The sequence below is a fragment of the Prionailurus viverrinus genome, chromosome C1 (assembly GCF_022837055.1).
Source record: "Prionailurus viverrinus isolate Anna chromosome C1, UM_Priviv_1.0, whole genome shotgun sequence".
Taxonomy (NCBI): domain Eukaryota; kingdom Metazoa; phylum Chordata; class Mammalia; order Carnivora; family Felidae; genus Prionailurus; species Prionailurus viverrinus.
The window spans coordinates 119,355,015-119,370,709 of record NC_062568.1 but is presented as its reverse complement, the minus strand read 5'-3'; the positions used below and the strand labels follow the sequence as shown (position 1 = coordinate 119,370,709).

Sequence of the window (15,695 nt, the reverse complement as noted above, 5' to 3'; positions counted from 1 at the left end):
AGTAGGCTAGAAGTGCCATCTGTGGAGAACAGAGCTGTCACACTAAGCCCCGCCCAGCTGGGCCAACCTCACTCTTCAGGAACACAAGTTTCTCCACCACAGGTTTCTCCGCCTGCTTAGTTTATGGACTATAAAGTGCTTCATAGTTTGCTTCTAGGGGAAACTGATGTAATTTCAATTGTATTTCAGTCTTTGCTGGTCCATCTATTCAATTTGTTTTCTTTTTCTTTTCTTTTGCTTGAATACAGAAAGAGAAAAAAAATTATTTTTATTTTCAATTTTTATAAAAAAATTTGTCTTTAATTTTTTTCTACTATATTTCTTACTTTTTTGTAAACTTTTCAAATTCTATTTTACTTCCATCATGTCATTTAATTCTATTTCATTGTATTCATTTTTTTCAAATTTTCAAACATTTTCCTTTTTTCTTTTTTTATCTTTCCCTTTTTTCACTAATCTATCAAGCCCTTTTCAACAACTGGACCAAAACACACCTAGGATCTAGCATAATTTATTTGATTTTTGTGTGTGTTGTTTTTATTTTATAATTTTAATTTTTTTATCTAATTCCTTTTCCTTCAAAATGATGAAATGAAGGAACTCACCTCAAAAGAAAGAGTAGAAAGATATGACAGCCAGGGACTTAATCAACAGACACAAGCAAGATGTCTGATCTAGAATTTAGAATCACAATAATAAGAATACTAGCTGGGGTTGAAAACAGATTAGAATCCTTTTCTGAGGATATAAAAGAAGAAAAAGCTAGTCAGGAAGAAATTTAAAAAATGGATAACTGAGCTGCAATCTCGAATGGATGCCACGGAGGCAAAGATGGATGCAGCAGAGCAGTAAATCAGCAATATAAAGGACAAACTTGTCCTCTAGGAGAATAATGAAGCAGAAAAAAAGAGAGAGACTAAGGCAAAAGAGCATGACTTAAGAATTAGAAAAATCAGTGACTCATTAAAAAGTAACATCAAAATCATATGGGTCCAAAAAGATGAAGAGAGAGAAAAGGGGGTAGAAGGGTTATGTGAGTAAATCATAGCAGAAAACTTTCCTAACCTGGGGAAAGACACAGACCTCAATATCCAGAAAACACAGAGGACTCCCATTAGATTCATCAAAACTGACCATCAACAAGGCATATCATACTCAAATTCACAAAATAGTCAGGCAAGGAGAGAATCATGAAAGTAGCAAGGGAAAAAAAGTCCTTAACCTACAAGGGAACACAGATCAGGTTTGCAGAAACCTATCCACAGAAACTTGGCAGGCCAGAAAGGAGTGGCAGGATATATTCAGTGTGCTGAATCAGAAAAAATATGCAGTGAAGAATTCTTTCTCCAGCAAGGTTGTCATTCAAAATAGAAGGAGAGAGAAAAAGTTTCCCAGACAGACAAAACTTAAAGGAGTTCGTGACCACTAAACCAGCCCTGCAAGAAATTTTAAGGGGGACTCTCTGAAGGGAGAAAAGACAAAACAAAACAAAAAAGACCAAAAGCACAAAGACTAGAAAGGACTAGGGAACACTACCAGAAACTCCAACTCTACAAGCAACACAATGGAAAAAAGTTCATATCTTTCAGTATTCACTCTAAATGTCAATGGACTAAATGCTCCAATAAATAGACATAAGGTAACAGAATGGATAAGAAAACAAGATCCATCTATATGCTGTTTACAAGAGACCCACTTTAGACCTAAAGACACCTTCAGATTGAAAGTAAGGGGATGGAGAACCATCTATCATGCTAATGGTCAACAAAAGAAAGCTGGAGTAGCCATACTTATATCAGACAATCTAGACTTTAAAATAAGGACTGTAACAAGAAATGAAGAAGGGCATTATATCATACTTAAGGGGTCTATCCACCAAGAAGACCTAACAATTGTAAACACTTACGCTCCAAATGTGGCAGCACCCAAATATATAAATCAATTAATCACAAACATAAAGAAACTCATTGATAATAATACCACAATCGTAGGGACTTCAACACCCCACCTAGAACAATGGACAGGCCACCTAAACAGAAAATCAACAAGGAAACCATAGCTTTGAATGACACACTGGACCAGATGGACTTAACAGATATATTCAGAAAATTGCATCCTAAAGCAGCGGAATACACCTACTTATCCAGTGCACATGGAACATTCTCCAGAATAGATCACATACTGGGACACAAATCAGCCCTAAACAAGTACAAAAAGACTGAGATCATACCGTGCATATTTTCAGACCACAACGCTATGAAACTCGAAATCAACCACAAGAAAAAATGTGGAAAGATAACAAATACTTGGAGACTAAAGACCATCCTACTAAAGAATGAATGGGATAACCAAGAAGTTAAAGAGGAAATTCGAAAGCACCTGGAAGCCAATGAAAACGATAACACCACAGCCCCAAACCTCTGGGACTCAGCAAAGACGGTCATAAGAGGGAAGTATATAGCAATCCAAGTCTTCCTAAAGAAGGAAGAAAGGTCTCAGATACACAACCTAACCTTACACCTTAAGAAGCTGGAAAAGAACAGCAAATAAACCAAAAACCAGCAAAAGACAGGAAATAATAAAGATTAGAGCAGAAATCAATGCTATTGAAACAAACAAAAAAACACACACACACAAAAACAAACCCCCCCCCAAAAAACCCAACAACAGAACAGATCAATGAAACCAGAAGCTGCTTCTTTCAAAGAATTAACAAAATTGATAAACCCTTGACAGTTTGATCAAAAAGAAAAAGGAAAGGACTGAAATAAATAAAATCAAGAATGAAAGAGGAGAGATCACAACCAACACAGCAGAAATACAAATTATAATAAGAGAATATTATGAACATTACACACCGATAAAATGGGAAATCTGGAAGAAATGGACAAATTCCTAGAAACATAGAAACTACCAAACCTGAAACAGGAAGAAATAGAAATATTTAACAGACCCATAACAAGTAAAGAAATTGAACTAGTAATCAAAAATCTCCCAAAAAACAAGAGTCCTTGGCCAGATGGCTTTCCAGGGGAATTCTATCAAACATTTAAGGAAGAGTTAACATCTTTCTCTTAAAGCTGTTCCAAAAAATAGAAATGGAAGGAAAACTTCCAAACTCTTTCTATGAAGCCAACATTACCTTGATTCCAAAACCAAAGACCCCATGAAAAAGGAGAACTATAGACCAATTTCCCTGATGAACATGGATGCACGAATCCTCAACAATATATTAGCCAACTGTATCCAATAATACATTAAAAAAATTATTCACCATGACCAAGTGGGATTTATGCTTGGGATGCAGGCCTGGCTCAATATCCACAAAATAATCAATGTGGTACATCACATCAATAAAAGAAAGGACAAGAACCACATGATCCTCCCAATAGATGCAAAGAAAGCATTTGACAAAATACAGCATCCTCTCTTGACAAAAACCCTCAAGAAAGTAGGGATAGAAAGATCATACCTGAGATCACAAAAGCCATACATGAAAGACCCAATGCTAATATCATCCTCAGTGGGGAAAAAGTGAGAGCTTTCTCTGTAAGGTCAGGAACAAGACAGGGATGTGCAGTCTTGCCACTGTTATTCAACATAGTACTGGAAGTCTTAGCCTCTGCAATCAGACAACACAAAGAAATAAAAGCCATCCAAATTGGCCAGTAGGAGGTCAAACTTTCACTCTTTGTAGATGACATGATAATCCACATGGAAAACCCAAAAGATTCCACCAAAAATTGCTAGAACTAATCCATGAATTCGGTAAAGTTGCAGGATATAAAATCAATGCACAGAAATCAGTTGCATTCTTATACATCCAACAATGAAGACCAGAAAGAGAAATCAAGGAATCAATCCCACTTACAATTGCACCAAAAACAATAAAATACCTAGGAATAAATCTAACTGAAGAGGTGAAAAATCTATAAACTGAAAACTATAGAAGGTTTATGAAATAAATTGAAGAAGACATACAAACAAAATGGAAAAATATTCCATGCTCCTGGATAGGAAGAACAAATATTGTTAAAATGTCAATACTACCAAAAGCAATCTACATATTCAATGAAATAGCTATCAAAATAACACCATCATTCTTCACAGAGCCACAACAAACAATTCTAAAATTTGTATGAAACCAGAAAAGACACCAAATAGCCAAAGCAATTTTGAAAAAGAAAAACAAAGCTGGAAGCATCACCATCCTGGACTTCAAGCTGTATTACAAAGCTCTCATCTATCAAGATAGTATAGTACTGGCACAAAAACAGACACTCAGATCAATGGAACAGAATAGAGAACCCAGAAATCGACCCACAAATGTATGGCCAACTAATCTTTGACAAAGCAGGAAAGACTATGCAATGGAATAAAGACAGTGTCTTCAGCAAGTGGTGCTGGGAAAACTGGACAGCAACATGCAGAAAAATGAACCTGAACCACTTTCTTAGACCATACACAAAAATAAACCCAAAATGGATGAAAGACCTAAATGTAAGACAGGAAGCCATCAAAATCCTCGAGGAGAAAGCAGGCAAAAATCTCTTTGACCTTGGCCACAGCAACTTCTTACTCAACACGTGTCTGGAGGCAAGGGAAACAAAAATAAAAATGAACTAGTGGGACCTCATCAAAATAAAAAGCTTCTGCACAGTGAAGGAAACAATCAGCAAAACTGGAAGGCAACTGATGGAATGGGAGAAGATATTTGCAAATGACATATCAGATAAAGGCTTAGTATCCAAAATCTATAAAGAAATCATCAAACTCAACACCCAAAAACAAATAATCCAGTGAAGAAATGGCCATGAATAGACACTTCTCCAAAGAAGTGTCTCCAAAGAAGACATCCAGATGGCCAACTGACACATGAAAAAATGCTCAACATCACTCATCAGGGAAATACAAATCAAAACCACAATGAGATACCACCTCACATCTGTCAGAATGGCTAAAGTTAACAACTTAGTCAACAACAGATGTTGGTGAGGATGTGGAGAAAGAGGATCTCTTTTGCACCGCTGGTGGGAATGAAAACTAATGCAGCCACTCTGGAAAACAGTATGGAGGTTTCTCAAAAACTTAAAAAGAGAACTACCCTACAACCCAGCAATTGCACTACTAGGTATTTATCCAAGGGATATAGGTATGCTGTTTCAAAGGGGCACATGCACTCCAATGTTTGTAGCAGCACTATTGACAATAGCCAAAGTATGGAAGGAGTCCAAATGTCCATCTATGGATGAATGGATTAAGATGTGGTATATATATATACAATGGAGTATTACTCGGCAATCAACAAGAATGAAATCTTGCCATTTGCAACTACGTGGATGGAACTAGAGAGTATTATGCTAAGCAAAATTAGTCAGAGAAAGACAAATATGATATGACTTCACTCATATAAGGACTTAAAGATAAAAAACAGATGAACATAAGGGAAGGGAAGTAAAAATAATATAAAAACAGGGAGGGGGACAAAACATAAGAGACTCTTAAATATGGAGAATAGAGGGTTACTGGAGGGGTTGTGGGAGGGGGGATGGACTAAATGGGTCAGGGGAATTAAGAAATCTACTCCTGAGGGGCGCCTGGGTGGCTCAGTCGGTTGAACGTCCAACTTCGGCCCAGGTCATGATCTCGCGGTTCATCAGTTCGAGCCCCGCATCAGGCTCTGTACTGACAGCTTGGAGCCTGAAGCCTGCTTTGGATTCTGTGTCTCCCTCTCTCTCTGCCCCTTCCCCAGCTCATGCTCACACTATGTCTCTGTCAAAAATAAATAAACTTAAAAAAAAAAAAGAAATCTACTCCTGAAATCATTGTTGCACTATATGCTAACGTGGATGTAAATTAAAAAATAAATTATTTTTTAAAAAAGAAATAAAAAGCATCCAAATTAGAAAAGAAGAAGTAAAATTGTCATTATTTGTAGGTGATATGGTCTTATATGTAGAAAATAGTAAAGACTTAACCCAAAACCTGTAGAACCAATCAAGCTCAGGAAAGTTGCAGGATATAAAATCAACATAGAGAAATCAGTTGTGTTTGTATACTCTAACAATGAAATATATGAAAAAAGGAATAAAACTATCCTATTCATGGTAGCATGAAAAACAGTAAAATACTTAATAATTTAACCAAGGAAGTGGACATTCAGCACAATGAAAACTACAAGACTTTGATGAAATAAGTTCAAGAAGACACAATAAATGGAAAGATATCCCATGTTCATGGTCAGGAGAATTAATATTGTTAAAATATCATGCCACTAAGTATATTTATAAATTCAATGTAATCCCTATCAAAATCATAAAGGCAATTTTCACAGAAAGAGAAAAAAATAATTCTAAAATTTGTGTGAAACCAGAGAAGACCCCAAATATTCAAAGCAATTCTGGGGGGAAAAAACAAAGCTGGAGACATCACACTTCATGATTTCACACTATAATACAAAGCTCTAGTAATTAAAATAGTATAGTACTGACATAAGAATAGACACTTAGACCAATGGAAGAGAGCCCAGAAATAAACCCCTGCAGATATGGTCAACTAATATTTGACAATGGTCCAAGAACACTCAATGGGGAAATGAAAGCCTCTTCAACAAATGGTGATGCAAAAAGTGGATCATCACATGCAAAAAAATGAAATCAGACCGCAATCTTACAGCACTCATTAAAAATAACTCAACATAAATTAAAACATAAACATAAGACCTGACATTGCAAATCTCCTACAAGAAAACACAGAGAAGAATTCACTTGGCATTGGTCTTAGCAATGATTTTTTTTTTTGGATATGACATCAGAAACATAATCAAGAAAAGCAAAAATAAACAAGTGAAGCTACATGAAACAAAAAAACTTCTGCACAGGAAAAGACAAAATCAGCAAAATGAAAAGTCAACCTACAGAAAAGGAGAAAAAATATTTTCAAGCCATATATTGCATATGGGATAATATCTAAAATATCCAAAAGCTCACGCAAGCCAATAACAACAAAAAAAATCAAATTAAAAATGGGCAAAGTAGGGGCGCCTGGGTGGCTCAGTTGGCTAAGTGTCCAGCTTCGGCTCAGGTCCTGATCTCACAGTCTGTGAGTTTGAGCCCCACATCAGTCTCTGTGCTGACAGCTCAGAGCCTAGAGCCTGCTTCAGATTCTGTGTCTCCCTCTCTCTCTCTGCCCCTTCCGCACTTGCACTGTCTCTCTCTGAAAAATAAAAAAATGTAAAAAAAAAATTTTAAATGGGCAAAGTAACTCAATAGGTATTTTTCCAAAGAAGACATACAAATAGATAACAAGTACATGAAAAGTGTTCACCATTACTAATCATCAGGAAAATCTAAGTCAAAACCACAATAAAATACTACCTCACACCTGTTAGAATACTATCATCTAGAAGATAAAAAATAACAACTGTTGGTGAAAATGTGTGGGAAAGGAACCCTACCTAGTGCACTATTGGTGGGAATGTAAATTTGTACAGATACTATGGAAACCAGTATGGAAGTTCAAAATACAAAAAATAGAGTGATCATATGATCCAGCAATCCCACTTCTGGGTATACATTCAAAGGAAATGAAATCAGGATTTCAAAAAGATACCTGCAATTCCATATTCATTGCAGCACTATTTACTACAGCATTTTTACATATGGAAACACCCTAAGTGTCCCTCAGTGGGTAAATGGATGAAGAAGACGTGGATGTGGATGTGTGGATGTGGATGTGTACACATACAATGGAATACTATTCAGCCAGGAGAAAGAAGAAAATCCTGCCATTTGCAACAACATGGATGGACTTTGAGGGCATTATGCTAAGTGAGGTAAGTTAGAGAGATAAAGAGAAACACTGCATTATATCACTTGTATATGGAATCTTAAAAAGCTAAACTTGTACAGAGCATAGAATTGAAGGTAGCAGGGACTGAGGAGTAGGATAACTGGGATGTTTAAGGGTACAAACTTGAAACTAGTAGATAAACACATTCTGGAGATCTAATGTATAGTAGAGCGGTTATAATCAACAATATTGTATTATAAACCTCAAAAGCGCTAAGAGACTAGACCTTAATTGTTTTTACAATAAAGAAATGATAGTTATGTGATATGATGGAAGTATTAGCTAATGCTAAGATGTTAAACATATTGCAATATACAACTGTATCTAATCAATGCATTGTAAACTTTAAATTCATATCATGTTATATTCAACTATATTTAAATAAATAAATTTAAGAAGTTCTCTGCACATTTTTATCACATTATTTGCTATTCTGTTATTGAGCTGTAGCAGTGTTTGCCTTTTAGAGAATTTATAGTTAATATTTATTATAATTATTGATACATTTGACTTAAATCCATGAAATAGAGATACAGTCACATTTATCTCAGTTGCACTATTATTTTTCAATCCTCTTGCTTTGTTTTGGCTTAATTTTTATTATTCCATTTTTCCTTTTATTATCTCTTACACATTCTCATACTAATGTCTTAGGGGTTCCCTACAGATTCCAGCATGTACCCCTTACTAAAATCAAAATCTGGGGGTGCCTGGGTGGCTCAGTCACTTAAGCATCCGACTTTGGCTCAGGTCATGATCGCACAGTTCATGAGTTCGAGCCCTGCGTTGGACTCTGTGCTGACAGCTCAGAGCCTGGAGCCTGCTTCAGGTTCTGTGTCTCCCTCTCTCTCTGCTCCTCCCCTACTCATGCTCTGTCTCTCTCTCTCTCAAAAATCAATAAACATTAAAAAAAAATTTAAACCAAAATCTGTACATTTCCTGAGCAATTAAGGGAAATTCAAAAAAAATTTTTTTTTTTTTTCAACATTTATTTTTGGGACAGAGAGAGACAGAGCATGAACGGGGGAGGGGCAGAGAGAGAGGGAGACACAGAATCGGAAACAGGCTCCAGGCTCTGAGCCATCAGCCCAGAGCCCGACGCGGGGCTCGACTCACGGGCCGCGAGATCGTGACCTGGCTGAAGTCGGACGCTTAACCGACTGCGCCACCCAGGTGCCCCTCAAAAATTTTTATTCCATTTATTTTGATTTGTGTATTTTTCATATATTTTGCTTCTGCATATATTTTAGGCCTAGGCAGGTGTGATTGATAATGATGATGATGATTTTGTACAATCAACAGTAATTTAGACTTACTCATTTATATATCCATTCTGTTCCTGTTTATTCTTTAATTTCTAATACTGCCTCTGGAATCTTAACTTTGCACAAACAACCCCCTTTAATATTTTCTTTAGTGAAGACCAAATGGTGAAATTTCTTGGCCTTATAGGTCCAAAAATGTTGCTATTTTTACTTAATCTTGATAGATTGACTTGATAGACAGGTTTAAGTTGGCAATTATTTTCTTTTAGTTCTTTGAATACATTATTCCATTGCATTCTGATTTCCATCATCTCTGTTAGCAAGTCACTTGTAAATGTTATGTTCCCCCCCTTTTTAATGTTTATTTATTTTGAGAGAGAGAGAGAAAGGAAGAGACACGTGTGCATGCAAGTCAGGGAGGGGCAGAGAGAGAGGGAGAAAGAGAATTCCAAGCAGGCTCCACATTCAGCACAGAGCCCTATATGGTGCTCGATCTCACAAACTGAAAGATCATGACCTGAGCTGAAATAAAGAGACACTTAACCTACTGAGTCACCCAGGTGTCCCATGTTCCCCCTTTAAACACAATGTTTCTTCTCTTTGGATGTTTTGAAGACTTTCTCCTTGTCATTAATTTTTACTAGCTTTGCTGTAATATACTTACATATGTTTTAATTTACCTTCATAAATTTATGTTTATAAAACTTTTTTTTTAATTTGCAGATTGATCTTTCTTCAATCTTCTAACATCCTTCAGCCACATCTCTTTAAGTACTGTTCAGCCCCATTCTCTCTCCACCCTGTTCTTCACTCCAATCAGTCTTTTTCACTATGTAGTCCACGTATCTCTTATGGTCCTTCTTCTGACATCCATCTTTTTGCTTCTCTATGGCATCACTGTAATATTTTCTTTTGACAAATTTTTTACTCTCTTTTCCTTTACATCTTATCTATTAAGTGAATATTATTTTCAGGTATTATGTGTCTTAGCCTAACAAATCCATTTGTATGGTTTTAAAGTCCATGTCTGTGAACTCCATTATTTGGCTTTCTTGGTTATCTAAAATAAGTTCTTGGTATTTTGTCATCCCCCCTCACCTGCCCATATACTCATCTGGTTGTCAGATATATTAATGTGGTATTTCACTTTTTTTTAATGTTTTTGAGAGTCAGAGAGTACGAGTGGGGGATGGGGACAGAGAGAGAGGGAGACCCAGAATCTGAAGCAGGCTCCAGGCTCTGAGCTGTCAGCACAAAGCCCGTCACAGTGCTCGAACTCATGAGCTGTGAGATCATGACCTGAGCTGGAGTCGGACACTTAACTGACTGAGCACCCAGGCGCCCCGTACTGTGATATTTAATGTGAAAAACTGTAGATATAATTAGAGACTCTGGGTGATGGGACCTTTCTCCAGATCGGATTTGCTCATGCTTCTGTTAGGAAGATAGGCTAAAGGAGCTGGAGATCCCACAGTAGGCGGACTCATCTAAGGAATATATGATCTGAAGCTTGGCTTCAAACTGTACAATGGAAATTCTACATGTACCTCAGCCTCACGCCTTTCAGAGTCCCGACTGAAAGTGGGTTATTGCCCAAGGTCTCACCTCCTTCCTTGGGCCAATTACTGCAGTATTTGTCAGTGTACTACTATTGACTCCACAGAAAGTGATGCTTGGTTTTGTACCACGTCAGCACCTCCTTTCAGAATTGGCAATTCCTATAATTTGAGCAAAAAGCAGCATCGATGACAGGCTCGCTTCTTTGAGCATTCCTTCTTTTTAAAGTTTGGCTTCCAAATTTGCCAGTACCTATGCAAATCTTCGATGCCTTTTAACAGATTTATGATTTTTAGTATAAACCTTATTGAAATATAGTTCACGTAAATGTGTTCATTATAAGTGTAGAGTTACATGAGTTTCGAAAACTATGTACAGCAATGTAAACACTACCAGAATTAGGAAGTAAAGGTATTCCATCATTCCTCAAAATTCTTTTTGCAGTCAATCCCCTAACACCCAAGTCCCAAATGGATTTGTCTTCTATAATTACAAATTACAATTTGCTTTTTCCCTTTTCTGAAATTTCATATGAGTGGAACTGTATTAACATACGTTCTCTTTTGTGTCTAAACACGTTTAGAACTTCATCTATATATTTACATATATCAGAAATTTGTTTCCTTTTACTGATTAGCATTCCATTGTGCAGATATATCACAATGTGTTCATTCATTTACCTGTTGACAGACATTCACATTATTACCAGTTTATAATTATTATTAATACAGCTGCTATGAAATACCAATATAAGTCTTTTGTGGACAAAAGTTTTCATTTACCATGGGTAAATATCCAGTGGACTCATATCATAATTGTAAATTTGAGTTTATAAAAAACCATCAAAAATATTTGAGTGGTTATAAATTTTACATTAACCAGAAACATGTGAAAATTCTAAGTGCTCCATATTTAGCAATATTTATAATTGTCAGCTATATAATTTTAGTAATTCTGGTTGGTGTGCAGTATAATTATATTGATATTTCAATATGCACTTCTCTAATGACAAATAATGTTCATTATAATTTGATATGCTCATTGACCATTTCTTGATCTCATGTTACAAAGTATTTGTTTAAATCTGTTCCCCTTCTTTATGGATCTTTATATTACTGGATTAAAAGAGTACTTTATATATTTTTGATATAAACCCTTTGCAAGATATATATTTAAAATGTTTTTCCCCACTCTCTAGTTTTTCTTTTCATTTTCTTAGGGTGTGCATAGGGCTCCCCAGAGACACCTATGTGTGTGGGGGGTGGGAGGTGTTAGAGTTTTTAAAAAATTGTCTCACATGATTGTGTGGGCTGGCAAGTTGGAAATCTATAGGGGAGGCCAGCAAATAGGAAATTAAGGTAGAATTTGATGTTGCAGTATTGAGTCCAAAATCTCCATTGCAGAGCAAAAGACTGAAAATTCACTCAGAATTGTTATGTTCTTGAAGTAGAATTCATTCTTCTTGAGAAACTTCAGTTTTTGTTCATAAGACCTTTAACTGATTGGATGTGGCTAACCCACATTATGGAGGATATCTGCTTTACTGAGAGCCAACTGATTACAAAAGTTAATCACATCTAGGGGCGCCTGGGTGGCTCAGTCAGTTGAGCGTCCAACTTTGGCTCAGGTCATGATCTCATGGTTCATGAGTTTGAGCCCTGCATCACTCTCTGCCCCTCCCCCACTTGCTCTCCCTCTCTCTCTCAAAAATAAACAAAAACATTTAAAAAAATTTTTTTAAGTTAATCACATCTAAAACAGTACCTTCACAGCAACATCTGGATTAGTGTTTGACCAAACAACTGGGTACCATAGCTTAGCCAAGCTGGACACAGGAAATCAATCATCAGAGTGTCTGAAGCAGAAAATTTTAATTATGATAACTCTAACTTATCCATTGTAATAACTCAAGCCTTTTATGTTACATATATATATAACTATGTCTACCCCCAATACTGCTAAAATTACTCATACTTTTATAAATTTTATAGTTTTAGCATTCTTAAATGGATATCTATATAAAGTAAATATTTTGTGTGAAGTATTAGATTAAGTGCCAGTTTGTTTCTATTTTGTTATTCAGTTGTTTCAGCACTATTTGATTTAAAAAAAACTCTTCTTTTTCATTGAATTTTTTAGAACCCATGTTAAAAATACATAGACCAGATGCATTATTTTCATAGGTTTTTGTAAGTAAGACTCATTTTCTCACCTCCTGCTTCCAAAACTAGATTCCTGAGAAAGAGATTTATTTTAAATAATTGGCTCACCTGGCAAGAATCTGTGTATTTTCAGCCCACTTTTTCAAACTCTAAACTTGTTCCTCAAAAGTGTCTTGGAGAACACTTTAGGAACAGTCAAGTAAGGACTTCTGAATATCCACTCTGAGAGGGGTGTGGTGGGGCGGGGGTGGGGGGGGTGGGGGGAGAGAACAGTGGCAAAATGGTCAACGTCAATTTTTTCTAAACTTTGGAAATTACTCAAGGCTTCAAGAAGCTGGAGAGCATTTCTTCAAGAACAACAAGTGAATCTCAGTAAGAACTGTGAGCTCTGAGGATGCTCTTTCCTAGTCACCTCCACAGATCAGTGGAGTCTTAAAAATTAGAGGCCTAAGAGCAAGAGCAACTAAAGAGAAGGGGAGGGGGAGGGGGAGGGGGAAGGGAGAAAAAGAAAGAAAGGAAAGGAAAGGAAAGGAAAGGAAAGGAAAGGGAAAAGGAAAGAAACCCAGTGTAGTAGGTACTGAAGGGACAATTGTTTGGGAAGTTTCCAAAAAAGCCCACTACCAGAGAACTGTCACTGTTTGACCTGTCTGGAAGCTTCCTGGAAATGCCCATTCACCAGCTTTGAACTGACTTAGAGTTCACACAGTGAGGAAACATCTGGCCATTAGTCAAAAATAAATAACAGCGATTGTGTCAAATTGCAGCTGCCTCAGGCAGAAAAACTAGGAAGGGCTAGAAAGATGGCCAAGAAAATTATATCGGAAAATCCAGGGAATCGATGTGCACACATGGTTACACGTAGAGGTCTAGAGGGCAGAATACACATGCAAGCAGGCATGGAAGCTCAGGAAGACAATGTAAAAGACCCTAATCTCTCACAAGCAGGAAATGAAAGCTAAGAAAGAACTATAAACCACCAGAGCACCGAGGGCATGCTGCAACATGTACACAGAGCCTCTTTTCAAATGGGGACGATTCATTGCTTTAAGGCATTGTTTTGAAGTTTTGTGTTTTTTTTTAAATTTTTTTTAATGTTTATTTTTATTTTTGAGAGAGAGCAAGAGCACAAGCAGGGCAGCAAGAGAGGGAGACACAGAATCCGAAGCAGGCTCCAGGCTCTGAGCTGTCAGCACAAAGCTCTATGCCGGGCTCCAACTCACAAACCGCAAGATCATGACCTGAGCCAGTCAGACGCTTAACCAACTGAGCCACCCAGGTGCCCCGGCACTGCTTTGAAGTTTCTGCCAATCACTAGTTGACTATGAAGTTGACCAAAAATATTGTCGGCTCCACGCTAGACAGAATAGGGAATGCATTGTATTGATCCAGATAAGTAATCAAACAGCAAACTAACAAGCTTTTGGAAGTGGGGGGGGGGGGGGGGCGGAGGAGAGGGGAGGGCTGATTTCTAGAGTCCCTATATTATATTATGTAAAATAACTAGTTTTTGCCCTGGCCCTCAGCCTCCACTGTCAGCGGATTCTGCCTGTGCGGCAGGGTCAGGGCCTCTGGTATGTCCCGGGGGAGTGTCCTGAAGCTACTATACCACACCTGGTGGCACTGGACAGTGTTGGGCCTGGGTGGCCTGGTGCTCTGCAGTGCCAGACTTCTCTACCTGGCCTGCTGTGCAGCTCTTGGCCCTAGCCTGCCAGAGGCCGCAGCCCACCTCCCGCTGGGCCAGCAGGGGCCACCACCTTCCTGGCGGTACCGTTGGCTCGCACGCCGTGGGCGGCCGCACAGCACTGTGTGGTGCACCACACAAAGGAGGTGGCCGCACGGCCCAGCAGCCAGGGTGACATGCGGGCACATTCTGCCAGTGGGCACAGGCAGCCTGGGCGCCGAGGAGCGGCTAGCCCTGGCACGTGAGCAGGCACAGCACGGTGACCTGCTGCTCCCCGCGCTGCACCACGTGTGCGAGAACCTCACGGCCAAGGTACCGGCCACGCTGGTCTGGCTGGAGGGCACGTGGCCTTTGCGTTCATGCTAAAGGCGGATGCCGACGCCTTTGCGGGCCTAGGCGAGCTGCAGGCAGAGCTGCGCACACGTGACCCCAGGCACGGTCACCGTCTCAACTGGGGCTTCCTTTTAGGCCATGGCAGCGCCAAGCCTCGGGGCCACTGGCACAAAGCCATCTGACAGCTCTGTGACTACTACCTGCCGTACACGCCGAGCAGTGGCTCTGTGCTCTCAGCGGACCTGGTGCACTACCTGTGCCGCAGCTTGAGCACTTGCACACGTGGCACAGCGAGGAGGTGTCCCTGGGCACCTGGCCGGCGTCGATGGCTGTCCGGCACGAGTACGACCCCTGCTTCCACACCGAGTCTAAGTCCAGTGGCTGTAGTGACCTGTACCCAGTGACATGCAAGCTGAGCCTGGGGGACATGCTGAAAAAGCGCAAGGCCCTGATGGGAGAGGACCACCTGTGCAAGCAGGACATGCAGCTGCGCATTTCCTACGTCTTCGACTGGCGGGCGCCTCCCCCACAATGCTGTCAGAGGAAGGAGGGCCTCCCCTGAGCTGCAGCCTAGCTGACCTGCCACAGTCACAACAGCACTGTTGGGAGCCAGGACAGATGCTTTGGGAGGTGGCATTCAGGGGCCGGTGGGGCAGATGATGAGTGGCCTCCCACTGGCCTCGCATGGACAAAGCTGGCAGGTTCTGGCTAGTGGTTCAAAATGAGTCCAGCCCCCAGGAGACCTGGTTTATTCAGCGCCAAATGGGGTTTTCAGGCAGAAGCCAAGCAGCAGTGGACAGCTCCTGGATCCCAACTCTGGTAGGCACCCTGGGCTGTACACCCCAG

General features: G+C 39.2%; 1 pseudogene; it reads left to right on the top strand.

The window, feature by feature from the left end:
• The first annotated feature begins 14,408 nt into the window (after window positions 1-14,408).
• Window positions 14,409-15,411, top strand: LOC125171689 (beta-1,3-galactosyltransferase 6-like; annotated as a pseudogene).
• Window positions 15,412-15,695: the final 284 nt, after the last annotated feature.